A 23,830-nucleotide genomic window follows, 5' to 3' on the forward strand; every position below is an offset into this window, starting at 1 on the left:
AAATTGATGAATATAAGTGATAAGGGTATCAATCAAATGAAGCACCTAGCAAAAGAAAGAAGTCTTTCCCAATAACTGCAATAGAAAGAATGCTGGGAGTGGTGGTACTTATCCAACAAAATCACACTCGAAGGTAGAACAAACATAGCAGTCATCGAACGGAATCTCCCCACTGAGAGGGAAAAAACATGTACCACAATTTGTGGAACACATTTATTATCTTTAGTGACCATTAGAATAAGATTTTTAAACATTTAAAGCAAATGAAGCAGATACCTAAACAAGAAGCTTTATCACATTCCGAACTTCCGTTATTCAGTAAGGTGCACATGGTGTCCCATCTGCACCAAAAACCCATTGAATGGAGAATCTGCTTTGTGGCCATAAAACCAGCTGACCCTGCTGTAGAGAACAAACACTTAACCACATTTCATGATTCAAATACATTACTCCACTGCGTAATTGATGAGTATAAGTGATAACGGTATCTATCAAATAAAGTACCTACCAAAAGACAGAAGTCCTTCCCAATAACTCCAATAGACAGAATGCTGGGAGTGATGGTTCTTATCAGAGAAAATCACACTCGATGGTAGAGCAAACATAGCAGTCATCAAACGGAATCTCCCTGTTGTGAGGGAAGAAACATGAACCACAATTTGTACAGCACATTTATTATTTTTAGGGACCATTGAAATAAGATTTTTAAACATGTAAAGCAAATGAAGGAGATATCGAAACAAGAAGCTTGATCATTTTCCGAACATCCCTTATTCAGTAAGGTGCACATGGTGTCCCATCTGCCCAAAACCCCATTGAATGGAGAATCTGCTTTGTGGCCATAAAACCAGCTGACCCTGCTGTAGAGAACAAACACTTAACCACATTTCACGATTCAAATACATTAATCCACTGTGAAATTGATGAATATAAGTGATAACGGTATCAATCAAAAGAAGCTCCTAGCAAAAGTAAGAAGTCTTTCCCAATAACTGCAATAGACAAAATGCTGGGAGTGATGGTTCTTATCAGACAAAATCACACTCGATGGTAGAACAAACATAGCAGTCATCATACGGAATCTCCCTGCTGTGAGGGAAGAAACGTGTACAACAATTTGTGCAGCACATTTATTATTTTTAGCAACCATTGGAATAAGATTTTTAAAAATGTAAAGCAAATGAAGGAGATACCTAAACAAGAAGATTTATCACATTCCGAACATGCGTTATTCATTAAGGTGCACGTGGTGTCCCATCTGCACCAAAAACCCATTGAATGGAGAATCTGCCTTGTGGCCATAAAACCAGCTGACCCTGCTGCTGAGAACAAACACTTAACCTCATTTCATGATTCAAATACATTACTCCACTGTGAAATTGATGAATATAAGTGATAAGGGTATCAATCAAATGAATCACCTAGCGAAAGAAAGAAGTCTTTCCCAATAACTGCAATAGACAGAATGCTGGGAGTGATGGTACTTATCCAACAAAATCACACTCGATGGTAGAACAAACATAGCAGTCATCAAACGTAATCTCCCCGCTGAGAGGGAAGAAACATGTACCACAATTTGTGCAGCACATTTGTTATTTTTAGTGACCATCGGAAAAATATTTTTAAACATATAAAGCAAATGAAGGACATACCTAAACAAGAAGATTTATCACATTCCGAACATCCATTATTCAGTAAGGTGCATGTGGTGTCCCATCTGCACCAAAAACCCACTGAATGGAGAATCTGCTTTGTGGCCATACAACCAGCTGACCCTGCTGTTGAGAACAAACACTTAACCACATTTCACGATTCAAATACATTACTCCACTGTGAAATTGACGAATATAAGTGAGAACGGTATCAATCAAAAGAAGCACCTAGCAAAAGAAAGAAGTCTTTCCCAATAACTCCAATAGACAGAATGCTGGGAGTGATGGCTCTTATCAGATAAAATCACACACGATGGTAGAGCAAACATAGCAGTCATCAAACGGAATGTCTCTGCTGAGGGGGAAGAAACATGTACCACAACTTGTGCAGCACATTGATTATTTTTAGTGACCATTGGAAAAAGATTTTTAAACATATAAAGCAAATGAAGGAGATACCTAAAGAAGAAGATTTATCATATTTCAGACATCCGTTATTCATGTGGTGTCCCATCTACACCAAAAACCCATTGAATGGAGAATCTGCTTTGTGGCCATACAACCAGCTGACCCTGCTGTAGAGAACAAACACTTAACCACATTTCACGATTCAAATACATTACTCCACTGTGAAATTGACGAATATAAGTGAGAACGGTATCAATCAAAAGAAGCACCTAGCAAAAGAAAGAAGTCTTTCCCAATAACTCCAATAGACAGAATGCTGGGAGTGATGGTTCTTATCAGAGAAAATCACACTCGATGGTAGAGCAAACATAGAAGTCATCAAACGGAATCTCCCTGCTGAGAGGGATTTTTAGTGACCATTGGAATAAGATTATTGAACATATAAAGCATATGAAGGAGATACCTAAACAAGAAGATTTATCACATTCCTAAAAATCCATTATTCAGTAAGGTGCATGTGGTGTCCCATCTGCACCAAAAACCCACTGAATGGAGAATCTGCTTTGTGGCCAAACAACCAGCTGACCCTGCTGTAAAGAACAAACACTTGACCACATTTCACGATTCAAATACATTACTCCACTGTGAAATTGATGAAAATAAGTGAGAACGGTATCAATCAAAAGAAGCACCTAGCAAAAGAAAGAAGTCTTTCCCAATAACTCCAATAGACAGAATGCTGGGAGTGATGGCTCTTATCAGATAAAACCACACACGATGGTAGAGCAAACATAGCAGTCATCAAACGGAATGTCTCTGCTGAGGGGGAAGAAACATGTGCCACAACTTGTGCAGCACATTGATTATTTTTAGTGACCATTGGAAAAAGATTTTTAAACATATAAAGCAAATGATGGAGTTACCTAAAGAAGAAGATTTATCATATTTCAAACATCCGTTATTCATGTGGTGTCCCATCTACACCAAAAACCCATTGAATGGAGAATCTGCTTTGTGGCCATACAACCAGCTGACCCTGCTGTAGAGAACAAACACTTAACCACATTTCACGATTCAAATACTTTACTCCACTGTGAAATTGATGAATATAAGTGATAACGTTATCAATCAAAAGAAGAACCTAGCTAAAGAAAGAAGTCTTTCCCAATAACTGCAATAGACAAAATGCTGGGAGTGATGGTTCTTATCAGATAAAATCACACTCGATGGTAGAACAAACATAGCAGTCATCAAACGGAATCTCCCTGCTGTGAGGGAAGAAACATGAACCACAATTTGTGCAGCACATTTATTATTTTTAGCGACCATTGAAATAAGATTTTTCAACATGTAAAGCAAATGAAGGAGATACCGAAACAAGAAGCTTTATCACTTTCCGAACATCCCTTATTCAGTAAGGTGCACATGGTGTCCCATCTCCCCAAAACCCCATTGAATGGAGAATCTGCTTTGTGGCCATAAAACCAGCTGACCCTGCTGTAGAGAACAAACACTTAACCACATTTCACGATTCAAATACATTACTCCACTGTGAAATTGATGAATATAAGTGATAACGGTATCAATCAAAAGAAGCACCCAGCAAAAGAGAGAAGTCTTTCCCCATAACTGCAATAGACAGAATGTTGAGAGTGCTGGTGCTTATCAGACAAAATCACACTCGATGGTAGAGCAAACATAGCAGTCATCAAACGGAATCACACTGCTAAGAGGCAAGAAACATAGAAGTCATCAAACGGAATCTCCCTGCTGTGAGGGAAGAAACATGTACCACAACTTGTGCAGCACATTGATTATTTTTAGTGACCATTGGAATAAGATTTTTAAACATATAAAGCAAATGAACGAGATACCTAAACAAGAAGGTTTATCACATTCCGAACATCCGTTATTCAGTAAGGTGCAGGTGGTGTCCCATCTGCAACCAAAAACCCATTGAATGGAGAATCTGCCTTGTGGCCATAAAACCAGCTGACCCTGATGTTGAGAACAAACACTTAACCACATTTCATGAATCAAATACATTACTCCACTGAGTAATTGATGAATATAAGTGAGAACGATATCAATCAAAAGAAGCACCTAGCAAAAGAAAGAAGTCTTTCCCAATAACTGCAATAGACAAAATGCTGGGAGTGATGGTTCTTATCAGACAAAATCACACTCGATGGTAGAACAAACATAGCAGTCATCAAACGGAATCTCCCTGCTGTGAGGGAAGAAACGTGTACAACAATTTGTGCAGCACATTTATTATTTTTAGCGACCATTGGAATAAGATTTTTAAACATGTAAAGCAAATGAAGGAGATACCTAAACAAGAAGATTTATCACATTCCGAACATGCGTTATTCAGTAAGGTGCACGTGGTGTCCCATCTGCACCAAAAACCCATTGAATGGAGAATCTGCCTTGTGGCCATAAAACCAGCTGACCCTGCTGTTGAGAACTAACACTTAATCACATTTCATGATTCAAATACATTACTCCACTGTGAAATTGATGAATATAAGTGATAAGGGTATCAATCAAATGAATCACCTAGCGAAAGAAAGAAGTCTTTCCCAATAACTGCAATAGACAGAATGCTGGGAGTGATGGTACTTATCCAACAAAATCACACTCGATGGTAGAACAAACATAGAAGTCATCAAACGGAATCTCCCCGCTGAGAGGGAAGAAACATGTACCACAATTTGTGCAGCACATTTGTTATTTTTAGTGACCATTGGAAAAATATTTTTAAACATATAAAGCAAATGAAGGAGATACCTAAACAAGAAGATTTATCACATTCCGAACATCCATTATTCAGTAAGGTGCATGTGGTGTCCCATCTGCACCAAAAACCCACTGAATGGAGAATCTGCTTTGTGGCCAAACAACCAGCTGACCCTGCTGTAAAGAACAAACACTTGACCACATTTCACGATTCAAATACATTACTCCACTGTGAAATTGATGAAAATAAGTGAGAACGGTGTCAATCAAAAGAAGCACCTAGCAAAAGAAAGAAGTCTTTCCCAATAACTCCAATAGACAGAATGCTGGGAGTGATGGCTCATATCAGACAAAATCACACGCGATGGTAGAGCAAACATAGCAGTCATCAAACGGAATGTCTCTGCTGAGGGGGAAGAAACATGTACCACAACTTGTGCATCACATTGATTATTTTTAGTGACCATTGGAAAAAGATTTTTAAACATATAAAGCAAATGAAGGAGATACCTAAAGAAGAAGATTTATCATATTTCAAACATCCGTTATTCATGTGGTGTCCCATCTACACCAAAAACCCATTGAATGGAGAATCTGCTTTGTGGCCATACAACCAGCTGACCCTGCTGTAGAGAACAAACACTTAACCACATTTCACGATTCAAATACATTACTCCACTGTGAAATTGATGAAAATAAGTGAGAACGGTATCAATCAAAAGAAGCACCTAGCAAAAGAAAGAAGTCTTTCCCAATAACTCCAATAGACAGAATGCTGGGAGTGATGGCTCTTATCAGACAAAATCACACACGATGGTAGAGCAAACATACCAGTCATCAAACGGAATGTCTCTGCTGAGGGGGAAGAAACATGTACCACAACTTGTGCAGCACATTGATTATTTTTAGTGACCATTGGAAAAAGTTTTTTAAACATATAAAGCAAATGAAGGAGATACCTAAACAAGAAGATTTATGACATTCCGAACATCCATTATTCAGTAAGGTGCATGTGGTTTCCCATCTGCACCAAAAACCCATTGAATGGAGAATCTGATTTGTGGCCAAACAACCAGCTGACCCTGCTGTAAAGAACAAACACTTACCCACATTTCACGCTTCAAATACATTACTCCACTGTGAAATTGACGAATATAAGTGATAACGGTATCAATCAAATAAAGTACCTACCAAAAGACAGAAGTCCTTCCCAATAACTCCAATAGACAGAATGCTGGGAGTGATGGTTCTTAGGAGATACCTAAACAAGAAGATTTATCACATTCCGAACATCCATTATTCAGTAAGGTGCATGTGGTGTCCCATCTGCACCAAAAACCCACTGAATGGAGAATCTGCTTTGTAGCCAAACAACCAGCTGACCCTGCTGTAAAGAACAAACACTTGACCACATTTCACGATTCAAATACATTACTCCACTGTGAAATTGATGAAAATAAGTGAGAACGGTATCAATCAAAAGAAGCACCTAGCAAAAGAAAGAAGTCTTTCCCAATAACTCCAATAGACAGAATGCTGGGAGTGATGGCTCTTATCAGACAAAATCACACACGATGGTAGAGCAAACATAGCAGTCATCAAACGGAATGTCTCTGCTGAGGGGGAAGAAACATGTAAAACAACTTGTGCAGCACATTGATTATTTTTAGTGACCATTGGAAAAAGATTTTTAAACATATAAAGCAAATGAAGGAGATACCTAAAGAAGAAGATTTATCATATTTCAAACATCCGTTATTCATGTGGTGTCCCATCTACACCAAAAACCCATTGAATGGAGAATCTGCTTTGTGGCCATACAACCAGCTGACCCTGCTGTAGAGAACAAACACTTAACCACATTTCACGATTCAAATACATTACTCCACTGTGAAATTGATGAATATAAGTGAGAACGGTATCAATCAAAAGAAGCACCTAGCAAAAGAAAGAAGTCTTTCCCAATAACTCCAATAGACAGAATGCTGGGAGTGATGGTTCTTATCAGAGAAAATCACACTCGATGGTACAGCAAACATAGAAGTCATCAAACGGAATCTCCCTGCTGAGAGGGAAGAAACACGAACCACAATTTGTGCAGCACATTTATTAATTTTAGTGACCATTGGAATAAGATTATTAAACATATAAAGCAAACGAAGGAGATACCTAAACAAGAAGATTTATCACATTCCGAACATCCATTATTCAGTAAGGTGCATGTGGTGTCCCATCTGCACCAAAAACCCATTGAATGGAGAACCTGCTTTGTGGCCAAACAACCAGCTGACCGTGCTGTCAAGAACAAACACTTAACCACATTTCACGCTTCAAATACATTACTCCACTGTGAAATTGACGAATATAAGTGATAACGGTATCAATCAAATAAAGTACCTACCAAAAGACAGAAGTCCTTCCCAATAACTCCAATAGACAGAATGCTGGGAGTGATGGTTCTTATCAGAGAAAATCACACTCGATGGTAGAGCAAACATAGAAGTCATCAAACGGAATCTCCCTGCTGAGAGGGAAGAAACATGTACCACAATATGTGCAGCACATTTATTATTTTTAGTGACGATTGGAATAAGATTTTTAAACAAAAAAAGCAAATGAAGGAGATACCTAAACAAGAAGATTTATCACATTCCGAACATCCATTATTCAGTAAGGTGCATGTGGTGTCCCATCTGCACCAAAAACCCATTGAATGCAAATCTGCTTTGTGGCCAAACAACCAGCTGACCCTGCTGTAAAGAACAAACACTTGACCACATCTCACGATTCAAATACATTACTCCACTGTGAAATTGTTGAATATAAGAGAACGGTATCAATCAAAAGAAGCACCTAGCAAAAGAAAGAAGACTTTCCCAATAACTCCAATACACAGAATGCTGGGAGTGATGGCTCTTATCAGACAAAATCCCACATGATGGTAGAACAAACATAGCAGTCATCAAACGGAATGTCTCTGCTGAGGGGGAAGAAACATATACCACAACTTGTGCGGCACATTGATTGTTTTTAGTGACCATTGGAAAAAGATTTTTAAACATATAAATCAAATGAAGGAGATACCTAAAGAAGAAGATTTATCATGTTTCAAACATCCGTTATTCATTTGGTGTCCCATCTACACCAAAAACCCATTGAATGGAGAATCTGCTTTGTGGCCATACAACCAGCTGACCCTGCTGTAGAGAACAAACACTTAACCACATTTCACGATTCAAATACATTAATCCACTGTGAAATTGATGAATATAAGTGATAACGGTATCAATCAAAAGAAGCTCCTAGCAAAAGTAAGAAGTCTTTCCCAATAACTGCAATAGACAAAATGCTGGGAGTGATGGTTCTTATCAGACAAAATCACACTCGATGGTAGAACAAACATAGCAGTCATCATACGGAATCTCCCTGCTGTGAGGGAAGAAACGTGTACAACAATTTGTGCAGCACATTTGTTATTTTTAGTGACCATCGGAAAAATATTTTTAAACATATAAAGCAAATGAAGGAGATACCTAAACAAGAAGATTTATCACATTCCGAACATCCATTATTCAGTAAGGTGCATGTGGTGTCCCATCTGCACCAAAAACCCACTGAATGGAGAATCTGCTTTGTGGCCATACAACCAGCTGACCCTGCTGTTGAGAACAAACACTTAACCACATTTCACGATTCAAATACATTACTCCACTGTGAAATTGACGAATATAAGTGAGAACGGTATCAATCAAAAGAAGCACCTAGCAAAAGAAAGAAGTCTTTCCCAATAACTCCAATAGACAGAATGCTGGGAGTGATGGCTCTTATCAGATAAAATCACACACGATGGTAGAGCAAACATAGCAGTCATCAAACGGAATGTCTCTGCTGAGGGGGAAGAAACATGTACCACAACTTGTGCAGCACATTGATTATTTTTAGTGACCATTGGAAAAAGATTTTTAAACATATAAAGCAAATGAAGGAGATACCTAAAGAAGAAGATTTATCATATTTCAGACATCCGTTATTCATGTGGTGTCCCATCTACACCAAAAACCCATTGAATGGAGAATCTGCTTTGTGGCCATACAACCAGCTGACCCTGCTGTAGAGAACAAACACTTAACCACATTTCACGATTCAAATACATTACTCCACTGTGAAATTGACGAATATAAGTGAGAACGGTATCAATCAAAAGAAGCACCTAGCAAAAGAAAGAAGTCTTTCCCAATAACTCCAATAGACAGAATGCTGGGAGTGATGGTTCTTATCAGAGAAAATCACACTCGATGGTAGAGCAAACATAGAAGTCATCAAACGGAATCTCCCTGCTGAGAGGGATTTTTAGTGACCATTGGAATAAGATTATTGAACATATAAAGCAAATGAAGGAGATACCTAAACAAGAAGATTTATCACATTCCTAAAAATCCATTATTCAGTAAGGTGCATGTGGTGTCCCATCTGCACCAAAAACCCACTGAATGGAGAATCTGCTTTGTGGCCAAACAACCAGCTGACCCTGCTGTAAAGAACAAACACTTGACCACATTTCACGATTCAAATACATTACTCCACTGTGAAATTGATGAAAATAAGTGAGAACGGTATCAATCAAAAGAAGCACCTAGCAAAAGAAAGAAGTCTTTCCCAATAACTCCAATAGACAGAATGCTGGGAGTGATGGCTCTTATCAGATAAAATCACACACGATGGTAGAGCAAACATAGCAGTCATCAAACGGAATGTCTCTGCTGAGGGGGAAGAAACATGTGCCACAACTTGTGCAGCACATTGATTATTTTTAGTGACCATTGGAAAAAGATTTTTAAACATATAAAGCAAATGATGGAGTTACCTAAAGAAGAAGATTTATCATATTTCAAACATCCGTTATTCATGTGGTGTCCCATCTACACCAAAAACCCATTGAATGGAGAATCTGCTTTGTGGCCATACAACCAGCTGACCCTGCTGTAGAGAACAAACACTTAACCACATTTCACGATTCAAATACTTTACTCCACTGTGAAATTGATGAATATAAGTGATAACGGTATCAATCAAAAGAAGAACCTAGCTAAAGAAAGAAGTCTTTCCCAATAACTGCAATAGACAAAATGCTGGGAGTGATGGTTCTTATCAGATAAAATCACACTCGATGGTAGAACAAACATAGCAGTCATCAAACGGAATCTCCCTGCTGTGAGGGAAGAAACATGAACCACAATTTGTGCAGCACATTTATTATTTTTAGCGACCATTGAAATAAGATTTTTCAACATGTAAAGCAAATGAAGGAGATACCGAAACAAGAAGCTTTATCACTTTCCGAACATCCCTTATTCAGTAAGGTGCACATGGTGTCCCATCTCCCCAAAACCCCATTGAATGGAGAATCTGCTTTGTGGCCATAAAACCAGCTGACCCTGCTGTAGAGAACAAACACTTAACCACATTTCACGATTCAAATACATTACTCCACTGTGAAATTGATGAATATAAGTGATAACGGTATCAATCAAAAGAAGCACCCAGCAAAAGAGAGAAGTCTTTCCCCATAACTGCAATAGACAGAATGTTGAGAGTGCTGGTGCTTATCAGACAAAATCACACTCGATGGTAGAGCAAACATAGCAGTCATCAAACGGAATCACACTGCTAAGAGGCAAGAAACATAGAAGTCATCAAACGGAATCTCCCTGCTGTGAGGGAAGAAACATGTACCACAACTTGTGCAGCACATTGATTATTTTTAGTGACCATTGGAATAAGATTTTTAAACATATAAAGCAAATGAACGAGATACCTAAACAAGAAGGTTTATCACATTCCGAACATCCGTTATTCAGTAAGGTGCAGGTGGTGTCCCATCTGCAACCAAAAACCCATTGAATGGAGAATCTGCCTTGTGGCCATAAAACCAGCTGACCCTGATGTTGAGAACAAACACTTAACCACATTTCATGAATCAAATACATTACTCCACTGAGTAATTGATGAATATAAGTGAGAACGATATCAATCAAAAGAAGCACCTAGCAAAAGAAAGAAGTCTTTCCCAATAACTGCAATAGACAAAATGCTGGGAGTGATGGTTCTTATCAGACAAAATCACACTCGATGGTAGAACAAACATAGCAGTCATCAAACGGAATCTCCCTGCTGTGAGGGAAGAAACGTGTACAACAATTTGTGCAGCACATTTATTATTTTTAGCGACCATTGGAATAAGATTTTTAAACATGTAAAGCAAATGAAGGAGATACCTAAACAAGAAGATTTATCACATTCCGAACATGCGTTATTCAGTAAGGTGCACGTGGTGTCCCATCTGCACCAAAAACCCACTGAATGGAGAATCTCCTTTGTGGCCAAACAACCAGCTGACCCTGCTGTAAAGAACAAACACTTGACCACATTTCACGATTCAAATACATTACTCCACTGTGAAATTGATGAAAATAAGTGAGAACGGTGTCAATCAAAAGAAGCACCTAGCAAAAGAAAGAAGTCTTTCCCAATAACTCCAATAGACAGAATGCTGGGAGTGATGGCTCATATCAGACAAAATCACACGCGATGGTAGAGCAAACATAGCAGTCATCAAACGGAATGTCTCTGCTGAGGGGGAAGAAACATGTACCACAACTTGTGCATCACATTGATTATTTTTAGTGACCATTGGAAAAAGATTTTTAAACATATAAAGCAAATGAAGGAGATACCTAAAGAAGAAGATTTATCATATTTCAAACATCCGTTATTCATGTGGTGTCCCATCTACACCAAAAACCCATTGAATGGAGAATCTGCTTTGTGGCCATACAACCAGCTGACCCTGCTGTAGAGAACAAACACTTAACCACATTTCACGATTCAAATACATTACTCAACTGTGAAATTGACGAATATAAGTGATAACGGTATCAATCAAATAAAGTACCTACCAAAAGACAGAAGTCCTTCCCAATAACTCCAATAGACAGAATGCTGGGAGTGATGGTTCTTATCAGAGAAAATCACACTCGATGGTAGAGCAAACATAGAAGTCATCAAACGGAATCTACCTGCTGAGAGGGAAGAAACATTTACCACAATTTGTGCAGCACATTTATTATTTTTAGTGACCATTGGAATAAGATTATTAAACATATAAAGCAAATGAAGGAGATACCTAAACAAGAAGATTTATCACATTCCGAACATCCATTATTCAGTAAGGTGCATGTGGTGTCCCATCTGCACCAAAAACCCACTGAATGGAGAATCTGCTTTGTGGCCAAACAACCAGCTGACCCTGCTGTAAAGAACAAACACTTGACCACATTTCACGATTCAAATACATTACTCCACTGTGAAATTGATGAAAATAAGTGAGAACGGTATCAATCAAAAGAAGCACCTAGCAAAAGAAAGAAGTCTTTCCCAATAACTCCAATAGACAGAATGCTGGGAGTGATGGCTCTTATCAGACAAAATCACACACGATGGTAGAGCAAACATAGCAGTCATCAAACGGAATGTCTCTGCTGAGGGGGAAGAAACATGTACCACAACTTGTGCAGCACATTGATTATTTTTAGTGACCATTGGAAAAAGATTTTTAAACATATAAAGCAAATGAAGGAGATACCTAAACAAGAAGATTTATGACATTCCGAACATCCATTATTCAGTAAGGTGCATGTGGTGTCCCATCTGCACCAAAAACCCATTGAATGGAGAATCTGATTTGTGGCCAAACAACCAGCTGACCCTGCTGTAAAGAACAAACACTTAACCACATTTCACGCTTCAAATACATTACTCCACTGTGAAATTGACGAATATAAGTGATAACGGTATCAATCAAATAAAGTACCTACCAAAAGACAGAAGTCCTTCCCAATAACTCCAATAGACAGAATGCTGGGAGTGATGGTTCTTAGGAGATACCTAAACAAGAAGATTTATCACATTCCGAAAATCCATTATTCAGTAAGGTGCATGTGGTGTCCCATCTGCACCAAAAACCCACTGAATGGAGAATCTGCTTTGTAGCCAAACAACCAGCTGACCCTGCTGTAAAGAACAAACACTTGACCACATTTCACGATTCAAATACATTACTCCACTGTGAAATTGATGAAAATAAGTGAGAACGGTATCAATCAAAAGAAGCACCTAGCAAAAGAAAGAAGTCTTTCCCAATAACTCCAATAGACAGAATGCTGGGAGTGATGGCTCTTATCAGACAAAATCACACACGATGGTAGAGCAAACATAGCAGTCATCAAACGGAATGTCTCTGCTGAGGGGGAAGAAACATGTAAAACAACTTGTGCAGCACATTGATTATTTTTAGTGACCATTGGAAAAAGATTTTTAAACATATAAAGCAAATGAAGGAGATACCTAAAGAAGAAGATTTATCATATTTCAAACATCCGTTATTCATGTGGTGTCCCATCTACACCAAAAACCCATTGAATGGAGAATCTGCTTTGTGGCCATACAACCAGCTGACCCTGCTGTAGAGAACAAACACTAAACCACATTTCACGATTCAAATACATTACTCCACTGTGAAATTGATGAATATAAGTGAGAACGGTATCAATCAAAAGAAGCACCTAGCAAAAGAAAGAAGTCTTTCCCAATAACTCCAATAGACAGAATGCTGGGAGTGATGGTTCTTATCAGAGAAAATCACACTCGATGGTACAGCAAACATAGAAGTCATCAAACGGAATCTCCCTGCTGAGAGGGAAGAAACACGTACCACAATTTGTGCAGCACATTTATTAATTTTAGTGACCATTGGAATAAGATTATTAAACATATAAAGCAAACGAAGGAGATACCTAAACAAGAAGATTTATCACATTCCGAACATCCATTATTCAGTAAGGTGCATGTGGTGTCCCATCTGCACCAAAAACCCATTGAATGGAGAACCTGCTTTGTGGCCAAACAACCAGCTCACCGTGCTGTCAAGAACAAACACTTAACCACATTTCACGCTTCAAATACATTACTCCACTGTGAAATTGACGAATATAAGTGATAACGGTATCAATCAAATAAAGTACCTACCAAAAGACAGAAGTCCTTCCCAATAACTCCAATAGACAGAATGCTGGGAGTGATGGTTCTTATCAGAGAAAATCACACTCGATGGTAGAGCAAACATAGCAGTCATCAAACGGAATCTCCCTGCTGAGAGGGAAGAAACATGTACCACAATATGTGCAGCACATTGATTATTTTTAGTGACCATTGGAAAAAGATTTTTAAACATATAAAGCAAATGAAGGAGATACTAAAAGAAGAAGATTTATCATATTTCAAACATCCCTTATTCATGTGGTGACCCATCTGCACCAAAAACCCATTGAATGGAGAATCTGCCTTGTGGCCAAACAACCAGCTGACCCTGCTGTAAAGAACAAACACTTGACCACATCTCACGATTCAAATACATTACTCCACTGTGAAATTGTTGAATATAAGAGAGAACGGTATCAATCAAAAGAAGCACCTAGCAAAAGAAAGAAGTCTTTCCCAATAACTCCAATAGACAGAATGCTGGGAGTGATGGCTCTTATCAGAGAAAATCACACAATATGGTAGAACAAACATAGCAGTCATCAAACGGAATGTCTCTGCTGAGGGGGAAGAAACATGTACCACAACTTGTGGAGCACATTGATTATTTTTAGTGACCACTGGAAAAAGATTTTTAAACATATAAATCAAATGAAGGAGATACCTAAAGAAGAAGATTTATCATATTTCAAACATCCGTTATTCATGTGGTATCCCATCTACACCAAAAACCCATTGAATGGAGAATCTGCTTTGTGGCCATACAACCAGCTGACCCTGTTGTAGAGAACAAACGCTTAACCACATTTCACGATTCAAATACATTACTCCACTGTGAAATTGATGAATATAAGTGATAAAGGTATCAATCAAAAGAAGCACCTAGCAAAAGAAAGAAGTCTTTCCCAATAACTCCAATAGACAGAATGCTGGGAGTGATGGTTCTTATCAGATAAAATCACACACGATGATAAGGCAAACATAGCAGTCATCACACGGAATGACACTGCTGAGAGGGAAGAAACATGTACCACAATTTGTGCAGCACATTTATTATTTTTAGTGACCATTGGATTAAGATTTTTAAACATGTAAAGCAAATGAAGGAGATACCTAAACAAGAAGGTTTATCACATTCCGAACATCCGTTATTCAGTAAGGTGTATGTGGTGTCCCATCTTCAACAAAAACCCACTGAATGGAGAATCTGCTTTGTGGCCATATAACCAGCTGACCCTGCTGCAAAGAACAAACACTTAATACCATTTCACGATTCAAATACATTACTCCACTGTGAAATTGATGAATATAAGTGATAACGGTATCAATAAAAAGAAGAACCTAGCTAAAGAAAGAAGTCTTTCCCAATAACTGCAATAGACAGAATGTTGAAAGTGCTGGTGCTTATCGACAAAATCACACTCGATGGTAGAACAAACATAGCAGCCATCAAACAGAATCTCCCTGCTGTGAGGGAAGAAACATGTACCACAAGTTGTGCAGCACATTTAATATTTTTAGTGACCATAGGAATAAGATTTTTAAACATGTAAAGCAAATGAAGGAGATACCTAAACAACAAGCTTTATCACATTCCGAACTTCCGTTATTCAGTAAGGTGCACATGGTGTCCCATCTGCACCAAAAACCCATTGAATGCAGAATCTGCTTTGTGCCCATAAAACCAGCTGACCCGGCTGTAGAGAACAAACACTTAACCACATTTCACGATTCAAATACATAACTCCACTGTGAAATTGATGAATATAAGTGATAACGGTATCAATCAAATAAAGTACCTACCAAAAGACAGAAGTCCTTCCCAATAACTCCAATAGACAGAATGCTGGGAGTGATGGTTCTTATCAGAGAAAATCACACTCGATGGTAGAGCAAACATAGCAGTCATCAAACGGAATCTCCCTGCTGAGAGGGAAGAAACATGTACCACAATATGTGCAGCACATTTATTATTTTTAGTGACGATTGGAATAAAATTTTTAAACATATAAAGCAAATGAAGGAGATACCTAAACAAGAAGATTTATCACATTCCGAACATCCATTATTCAGTAAGGTGCATGTGGTGTCCCATCTGCACCAAAAACCCATTGAATGGAGAATCTGCTTTGTGGCCAAACAACCAGCTGACCCTGCTGTAAAGAACAAACACTTGTCCTAATTTCACGATTCAAATACATTACTCCACTGTGAAATTGATGAATATAAGTGAGAACGGTATCAATCAAAAGAAGCACCTAGCAAAAGAAAGAAGTCTTTCCCAATAACTCCAATAGACAGAATGCTGGGAGTGATGGTTCTTATCAGAGAAAATCACACTCGATGGTAGAGCAAACATAGAAGTCATCAAACGGAATCTCCCTGCTGAGAGGGAAGAAACATGTACCACAATTTGTGCAGCACATTTATTAATTTTAGTGACCATTGGAATAAGATTATTAAACATATAAAGCAAACGAAGGAGATACCTAAACAAGAAGATTTATCAAATTCCGAACATCCATTATTCAGTAAGGTGCATGTGGTGTCCCATCTGCACCAAAAACCCATTGAATGGAGAACCTGCTTTGTGGCCAAACAACCAGCTGACCGTGCTGTCAAGAACAAACACTTAACCACATTTCACGCTTCAAATACATTACTCCACTGTGAAATTGACGAATATAAGTGATAACGGTATCAATCAAATAAAGTACCTACCAAAAGACAGAAGTCCTTCCCAATAACTCCAATTGACAGAATGCTGGGAGTGATGGTTCTTATCAGAGAAAATCACACTCGATGGTAGAGCAAACATAGCAGTCATCAAACGGAATCTCCCTGCTGAGAGGGAAGAAACATGTACCACAATTTGTGCAGCACATTGATTATTTTTAGTGACGATTGGAATAAGATTTTTAAACATATAAAGCAAATGAAGGAGATACTTAAAGAAGAAGATTTATCATATTTCAAACATCCCTTATTCATGTGGTGACCCATCTGCACCAAAAACCCATTGAATGGAGAATCTGCCTTGTGGCCAAACAACCAGCTGACCCTGCTGTAAAGAACAAACACTTGACCACATCTCACGATTCAAATACATTACTCCACTGTGAAATTGTTGAATATAAGTGAGAACGGTATCAATCAAAAGAAGCACCTAGCAAAAGAAAGAAGTCTTACCCAATAACTCCAATAGACAGAATGCTGGGAGTGATGGCTCTTATCAGAGAAAATCACACACGATGGTAGAACAAACATAGCAGTCATCAAACGGAATGTCTCTGCTGAGGGGGAGGAAACATGTACCACAACTTGTGGAGCACATTGATTATTTTTAGTGACCATTGGAAAAAGATTTTTAAACATATAAATCAAATGAAGGAGATACCTAAAGAAGAAGATTTATCATATATCAAACATCCGTTATTCAGTAAGGTGTATGTGGTGTCCCATCTTCAACAAGAACCCACTGAATGGAGAATCTGCTTTGTGGCCATATAACCAGCTGACCCTGCTGCAAAGAACAAACACTTAACACCATTTCACGATTCAAATACATTACTCCACTGTGAAATTGATGAATATAAGTGATAACGGTATCAATCAAAAGAAGAACCTAGCTAAAGAAAGAAGTCTTTCCCAATAACTGCAATAGACAAAATGATGGGAGTGATGGTTCTTATCAGACAAAATCACACTCGGTGGTAGAACAAACATAGCAGTCATCAAACGGAATCTCCCTGCTGTGAGGGAAGAAACATGAACCACAATTTGTGCAGCACATTTATTATTTTTAGCGACCATTGAAATAAGATTTTTAAACACGTAAAGCAAATGAAGGAGATACCGAAACAAGAAGCTTTATCACTTTCCGAACATCCCTTATTCAGTAAGGTGCACATGGTGTCCCATCTGCCCAAAACCCCATTGAATGCAGAATCTGCTTTGTGGCCATAAAACCAGCTGACCCTGCTGTAGAGAACAAACACTTAACCACATTTCACGATTCAAATACATTACTCCACTGTGAAATTGATGAATATAAGGGAGAACGGTATCAATCAAAAGAAGAACCCAGCAAAAGAGAGAAGTCTTTCCCAATAACTGCAATAGACAGAATGTTGAAAGTGCTGGTGCTTATCGACAAAACCACACTCGATGGTAGAACAAACATAGCAGCCATCAAACAGAATCTCCCTGCTGTGAGGGAAGAAACATGTACCACAATTTGTGCAGCACATTTAATATTTTTAGTGACCATAGGAATAAGATTTTTAAACATGTAAAGCAAATGAAGGAGATACCTAAACAACAAGCTTTATCACATTCCGAACTTCCGTTATTCAGTAAGGTGCACATGGTGTCCCATCTGCCCAAAACCCCATTGAATGCAGAATCTGCTTTGTGGCCAAACAACCAGCTGACCCTGCTGTAAAGAACAAACACTTGTCCTAATTTCACGATTCAAATACATTACTCTACTGTGAAATTGATGAATATAAGTGAGAACGGTATCAATCAAAAGAAGCACCTAGCAAAAGAAAGAAGTCTTTCCCAAAAACTCCAATAGACAGAATGCTGGGAGTGATGGCTCTTATCAGACAAAATCACACACGATGGTAGAGCAAACATAGCAGTCATCAAACAGAATGTCTCTGCTGAGGGGGAAGAAACATGTACCACAACTTGTGCAGCACATTGATTATTTTTAGTGACCATTGGAAAATGATTTTTAAACATATAAAGCAAATGAAGGAGATGCCTAAAGAAGAAGATTTATCATATTTCAAACACCCCTTATTCATGTGGTGTCCCATCTACACCAAAAACCCATTGAATGGAGAATCTGCTTTGTGGCCATACAACCAGCTGACCCTGCTGTAGAGAACAAACACTTAACCACATTTCACGATTCAAATACATTACTCCACTGTGAAATTGATGAATATAAGTGATAACGGTATCAATCAAATAAAGTACCTACCAAAAGAGAGAAGTCCTTCCCAATACCTGCAATAGACAAAATGCTGGGAGTGATGGTTCTTATCAGACAAAATCACACTCGATGGTAGAACAAACATAGCAGTCATCAAACGGAATCTCACTGCTGTGAGGGAAGAAACGTGTACAACAATTTGTGCAGCACATTTATTATTTTTAGCGACCATTGGAATAAGATTTTTAAACATGTAAAGCAAATGAAGGAGATACCTAAACAAGAAGATTTATCACATCCCGAACATGCGTTATTCAGTAAGGTGCACGTGGTGTCCCATCTGCACCAAAAACCCATTGAACGGAGAATCTGCCTTGTGGCCATAAAACCAGCTGACCCTGCTGTTGAGAACAAACACTTAACCACATTTCATGATTCAAATACATTACTCCACTGTGAAATTGATGAATATAAGTGATTAGGGTATCAATCAAATGAATCACCTAGCGAAAGAAAGAAGTCTTTCCCAATAACTGCAATAGACAGAATGCTGGGAGTGGAGTACTTATCCAACAAAATCACACTCGATGGTAGAACAAACATAGCAGTCATCAAACGGAATCTCCCTGCTGTGAGGGAAGAAACATGAACCACAATTTGTGCAGCACATTTATTATTTTTAGCGACCATTGAAATAAGATTTTTAAACATGTAAAGCAAATGAAGGAGATACCGAAACAAGAAGCTTTATCACTTTCCGAACATCCCTTATTCAGTAAGGTGCACATGGTGTCCCATCTGCCCAAAACCCCATTGAATGGAGAATCTGCTTTGTGGCCATAAAACCAGCTGACCCTGCTGTAGAGAACAAACACTTAACCACATTTCACGATTCAAATACATTACTCCACTGTGAAATTGATGAATATAAGGGAGAACGGTATCAATCAAAAGAAGCACCCAGCAAAAGAGAGAAGTCTTTCCCAATAACTGCAATAGACAGAATGTTGAGAGTGCTGGTGCTTATCGACAAAATCACACTCGATGGTAGAACAAACAAAGCAGCCATCAAACAGAATCTCCCTGCTGTGAGGGAAGAAACATGTACCACAATTTGTGCAGCACATTTAATATTTTTAGTGACCATTGGAATAAGATTTTTAAACATGTAGACCAAATGAAGGAGATACCTAAACAAGAAGCTTTATCACATTCCGAACTTCCGTTATTCAGTAAGGTGCACATGGTGTCCCATCTGCACCAAAAACCCATTGAATGCAGAATCTGCTTTGTGCCCATAAAACCAGCTGACCCGGCTGTAGAGAACAAACACTTAACCACATTTCACGATTCAAATACATAACTCCACTGTGAAATTGATGAATATAAGTGATAACGGTATCAATCAAATAAAGTACCTACCAAAAGACAGAAGTCCTTCCCAATAACTCCAATAGACAGAATGCTGGGAGTGATGGTTCTTATCAGAGAAAATCACACTCGATGGTAGAGCAAACATAGCAGTCATCAAACGGAATCTCCCTGCTGAGAGGGAAGAAACATGTACCACAATATGTGCAGCACATTTATTATTTTTTGTGACAATTGGAACAAGATTTTTAAACATATAAAGCAAATGAAGGAGATACCTAAACAAGAAGATTTATCACATTCCGAACATCCATTATTCAGTAAGGTGCATGTGGTGTCCCATCTGCACCAAAAACCCATTGAATGGAGAATCTGCTTTGTGGCCAAACAACCAGCTGACCCTGCCGTAAAGAACAAACACTTGTCCTAATTTCACGATTCAAATACATTACTCCACTGTGAAATTGATGAATATAAGTGAGAACGGTATCAATCAAAAGAAGCACCTAGCAAAAGAAAGAAGTCTTTCCCAATAACTCCAATAGACAGAATGCTGGGAGTGATGGCTCTTATCAGACAAAATCACACACGATGGTAGAGCAAACATAGCAGTCATCAAACGGAATGTCTCTGCTGAGGGGGAAGAAACATGTACCACAACTTGTGCAGCACATTGATTATTTTTAGTGACGATTGGAGTAAGATTTTTAAACATATAAAGCAAATGAAGGAGATACCTAAACAAGAAGATTTATCACATTCCGAACATCCATTATTCAGTTAGGTGCATGTGGTGTCCCATCTGCACCAAAAACCCACTGAATGGAGAATCTGCTTTGTGGCCAAACAACCAGCTGACCCTGCTGTAAAGAACAAACACTTGACCACATTTCACGATTCAAATACATTACTCCACTGTGAAATTGATGAAAATAAGTGAGAACGGTATCAATCAAAAGAAGCACCTAGCAAAAGAAAGAAGTCTTTCCCAATAACTCCAATAGACAGAATGCTGGGAGTGATGGCTCTTATCAGACAAAATCACACACGATGGTAGAGCAAACATAGCAGTCATCAAACGGAATGTCTCTGCTGAGGGGGAAGAAACATGTGCCACAACTTGTGCAGCACATTGATTATTTTTAGTGACCATTGGAAAAAGATTTTTAAACATATAAAGCAAATGATGGAGATACCTAAAGAAGAAGATTTATCATATTTCAAACATCCGTTATTCATGTGGTGTCCCATCTACACCAAAATCCCATTGAATGGAGAATCTGCTTTGTGGCCATACAACCAGCTGACCCTGCTGTAGAGAACAAACACTTAACCACATTTCACGATTCAAATACATTACTCCACTGTGAAATTGATGAATATAAGTGATAACGGTATCAATCAAAAGAAGAACCTAGCTAAAGAAAGAAGTCTTTCCCAATAACTGCAATAGACAAAATGCTGGGAGTGATGGTTCTTATCAGATAAAATCACACTCGATGGTAGAACAAACATAGCAGTCATCAAACGGAATCTCCCTGCTGTGAGGGAAGAAACATGAACCATAATTTGTGCAGCACATTTATTATTTTTAGCGACCATTGAAATAAGATTTTTAAACATGTAAAGCAAATGAAGGAGATACCGAAACAAGAAGCTTTATCACTTTCCGAACATCCCTTATTCAGTAAGGTGCACATGGTGTCCCATCTCCCCAAAACCCCATTGAATGGAGAATCTGCTTTGTGGCCATAAAACCAGCTGACCCTGATGTTGAGAACAAACACTTAACCACATTTCATGAATCAAATACATTACTCCACTGCGTAATTGATGGGTATAAGTGATAACGGTATCTATCAAATAAAGTACCTACCAAAAGACAGAAGTCCTTCCCAATAACTCCAATAGACAGAATGCTGGGAGTGATGGTTCTTATCAGAGAAAATCACACTCGATGGTAGAGCAAACATAGAAGTCATCAAACCGAATCTCCCTGCTGAGAGGGAAGAAACATGTACCACAATATGTGCAGCACATTTATTATTTTTAGTGACGATTGGAATAAAATTTTTAAACATATAAAGCAAATGAAGGAGATACCTAAACAAGAAGATTTATCACATTCCGAACATCCATTATTCAGTAAGGTGCATGTGGTGTCCCATCTGCACCAAAAACCCATTGAATGCAGAATCTGCTTTGTGGCCAAACAACCAGCTGACCCTGCTGTAAAGAACAAACACTTAACCACATCTCACGATTCAAATACATTACTCCACTGTGAAATTGTTGAATATAAGTGAGAACGGTATCTATCAAAAGAAAGAAGTCTTTCCCAATAACTGCAATAGACAAAATGCTGGGAGTGATGGTTCTTATCAGACAAAATCACACTCGATGGTAGAACAAACATAGCAGTCATCAAACGGAATCTCCCTGCTGTGAGGGAAGAAACGTGTACAACAATTTGTGCAGCACATTTATTATTTTTAGCGACCATTGGAATAAGATTTTTAAACATGTAAAGCAAATGAAGGAGATACCTAAACAAGAAGATTTATCACATTCCGAACATGCGTTATTCAGTAAGGTGCACGTGGTGTCCCATCTGCACCAAAAACCCATTGAATGGAGGATCTGCCTTGTGGCCATAAAACCAGCTGATCCTGCTGTTGAGAACAAACACTTAACCACATTTCATGATTCAAATACATTACTCCACTGTGAAATTGATGAATATAAGTGATAAGGGTATCAATCAAATGAATCACCTAGCGAAAGAAAGAAGTCTTTCCCAATAACTGCAATAGACAGAATGCTGGGAGTGATGGTACTTATCCAACAAAATCACACTTGATGGTAGAACAAACATAGCAGTCATCAAACGGAATGTCTCTGCTGAGGGGGAAGAAACATGTACCACAACTTGTGCAGCACATTGATTATTTTTAGTGACCATTGGAAAAAGATTTTTAAACATATAAAGCAAATGAAGGAGATACCTAAGGAAGAAGATTTATCATATTTCAAACATCCGTTATTCATGTGGTGTCCCATCCACACCAAAAACCCAATTGAATGGAGAATCTGCTTTGTGCCCATAAAACCAGCTGACCCGGCTGTAGAGAACAAACACTTAACCACATTTCACGATTCAAATACATAACTCCACTGTGAAATTGATGAATATAAGTGATAACGGTATCAATCAAATAATGTACCTACCAAAAGACAGAAGTCCTTCCCAATAACTCCAATAGACAGAATGCTGGGAGTGATGGTTCTTATCAGATAAAATCACACACGATGATAAGGCAAACATAGCAGTCATCACACGGAATGACACTGCTGAGAGGGAAGAAACATGTACCACAATTTGTGCAGCACATTTATTATTTTTAGTGACCATTGGAATAAGATTTTTAAACATGTAGAGCAAATGAAGGAGATACCTAAACAAGAAGCTTTATCACATTCCGAACATCCGTTATTCAGTAAGGTGCACATGGTGTCCCATCTGCACCAAAAACCCATTGAATGCAGAATCTGCTTTGTGCCCATAAAACCAGCTGACCCGGCTGTAGAGAACAAACACTTAACCACATTTCACGAT

The sequence above is a fragment of the Schistocerca nitens genome, chromosome 12 (genome assembly GCF_023898315.1).
Source record: "Schistocerca nitens isolate TAMUIC-IGC-003100 chromosome 12, iqSchNite1.1, whole genome shotgun sequence".
Classification (NCBI taxonomy): domain Eukaryota; kingdom Metazoa; phylum Arthropoda; class Insecta; order Orthoptera; family Acrididae; genus Schistocerca; species Schistocerca nitens.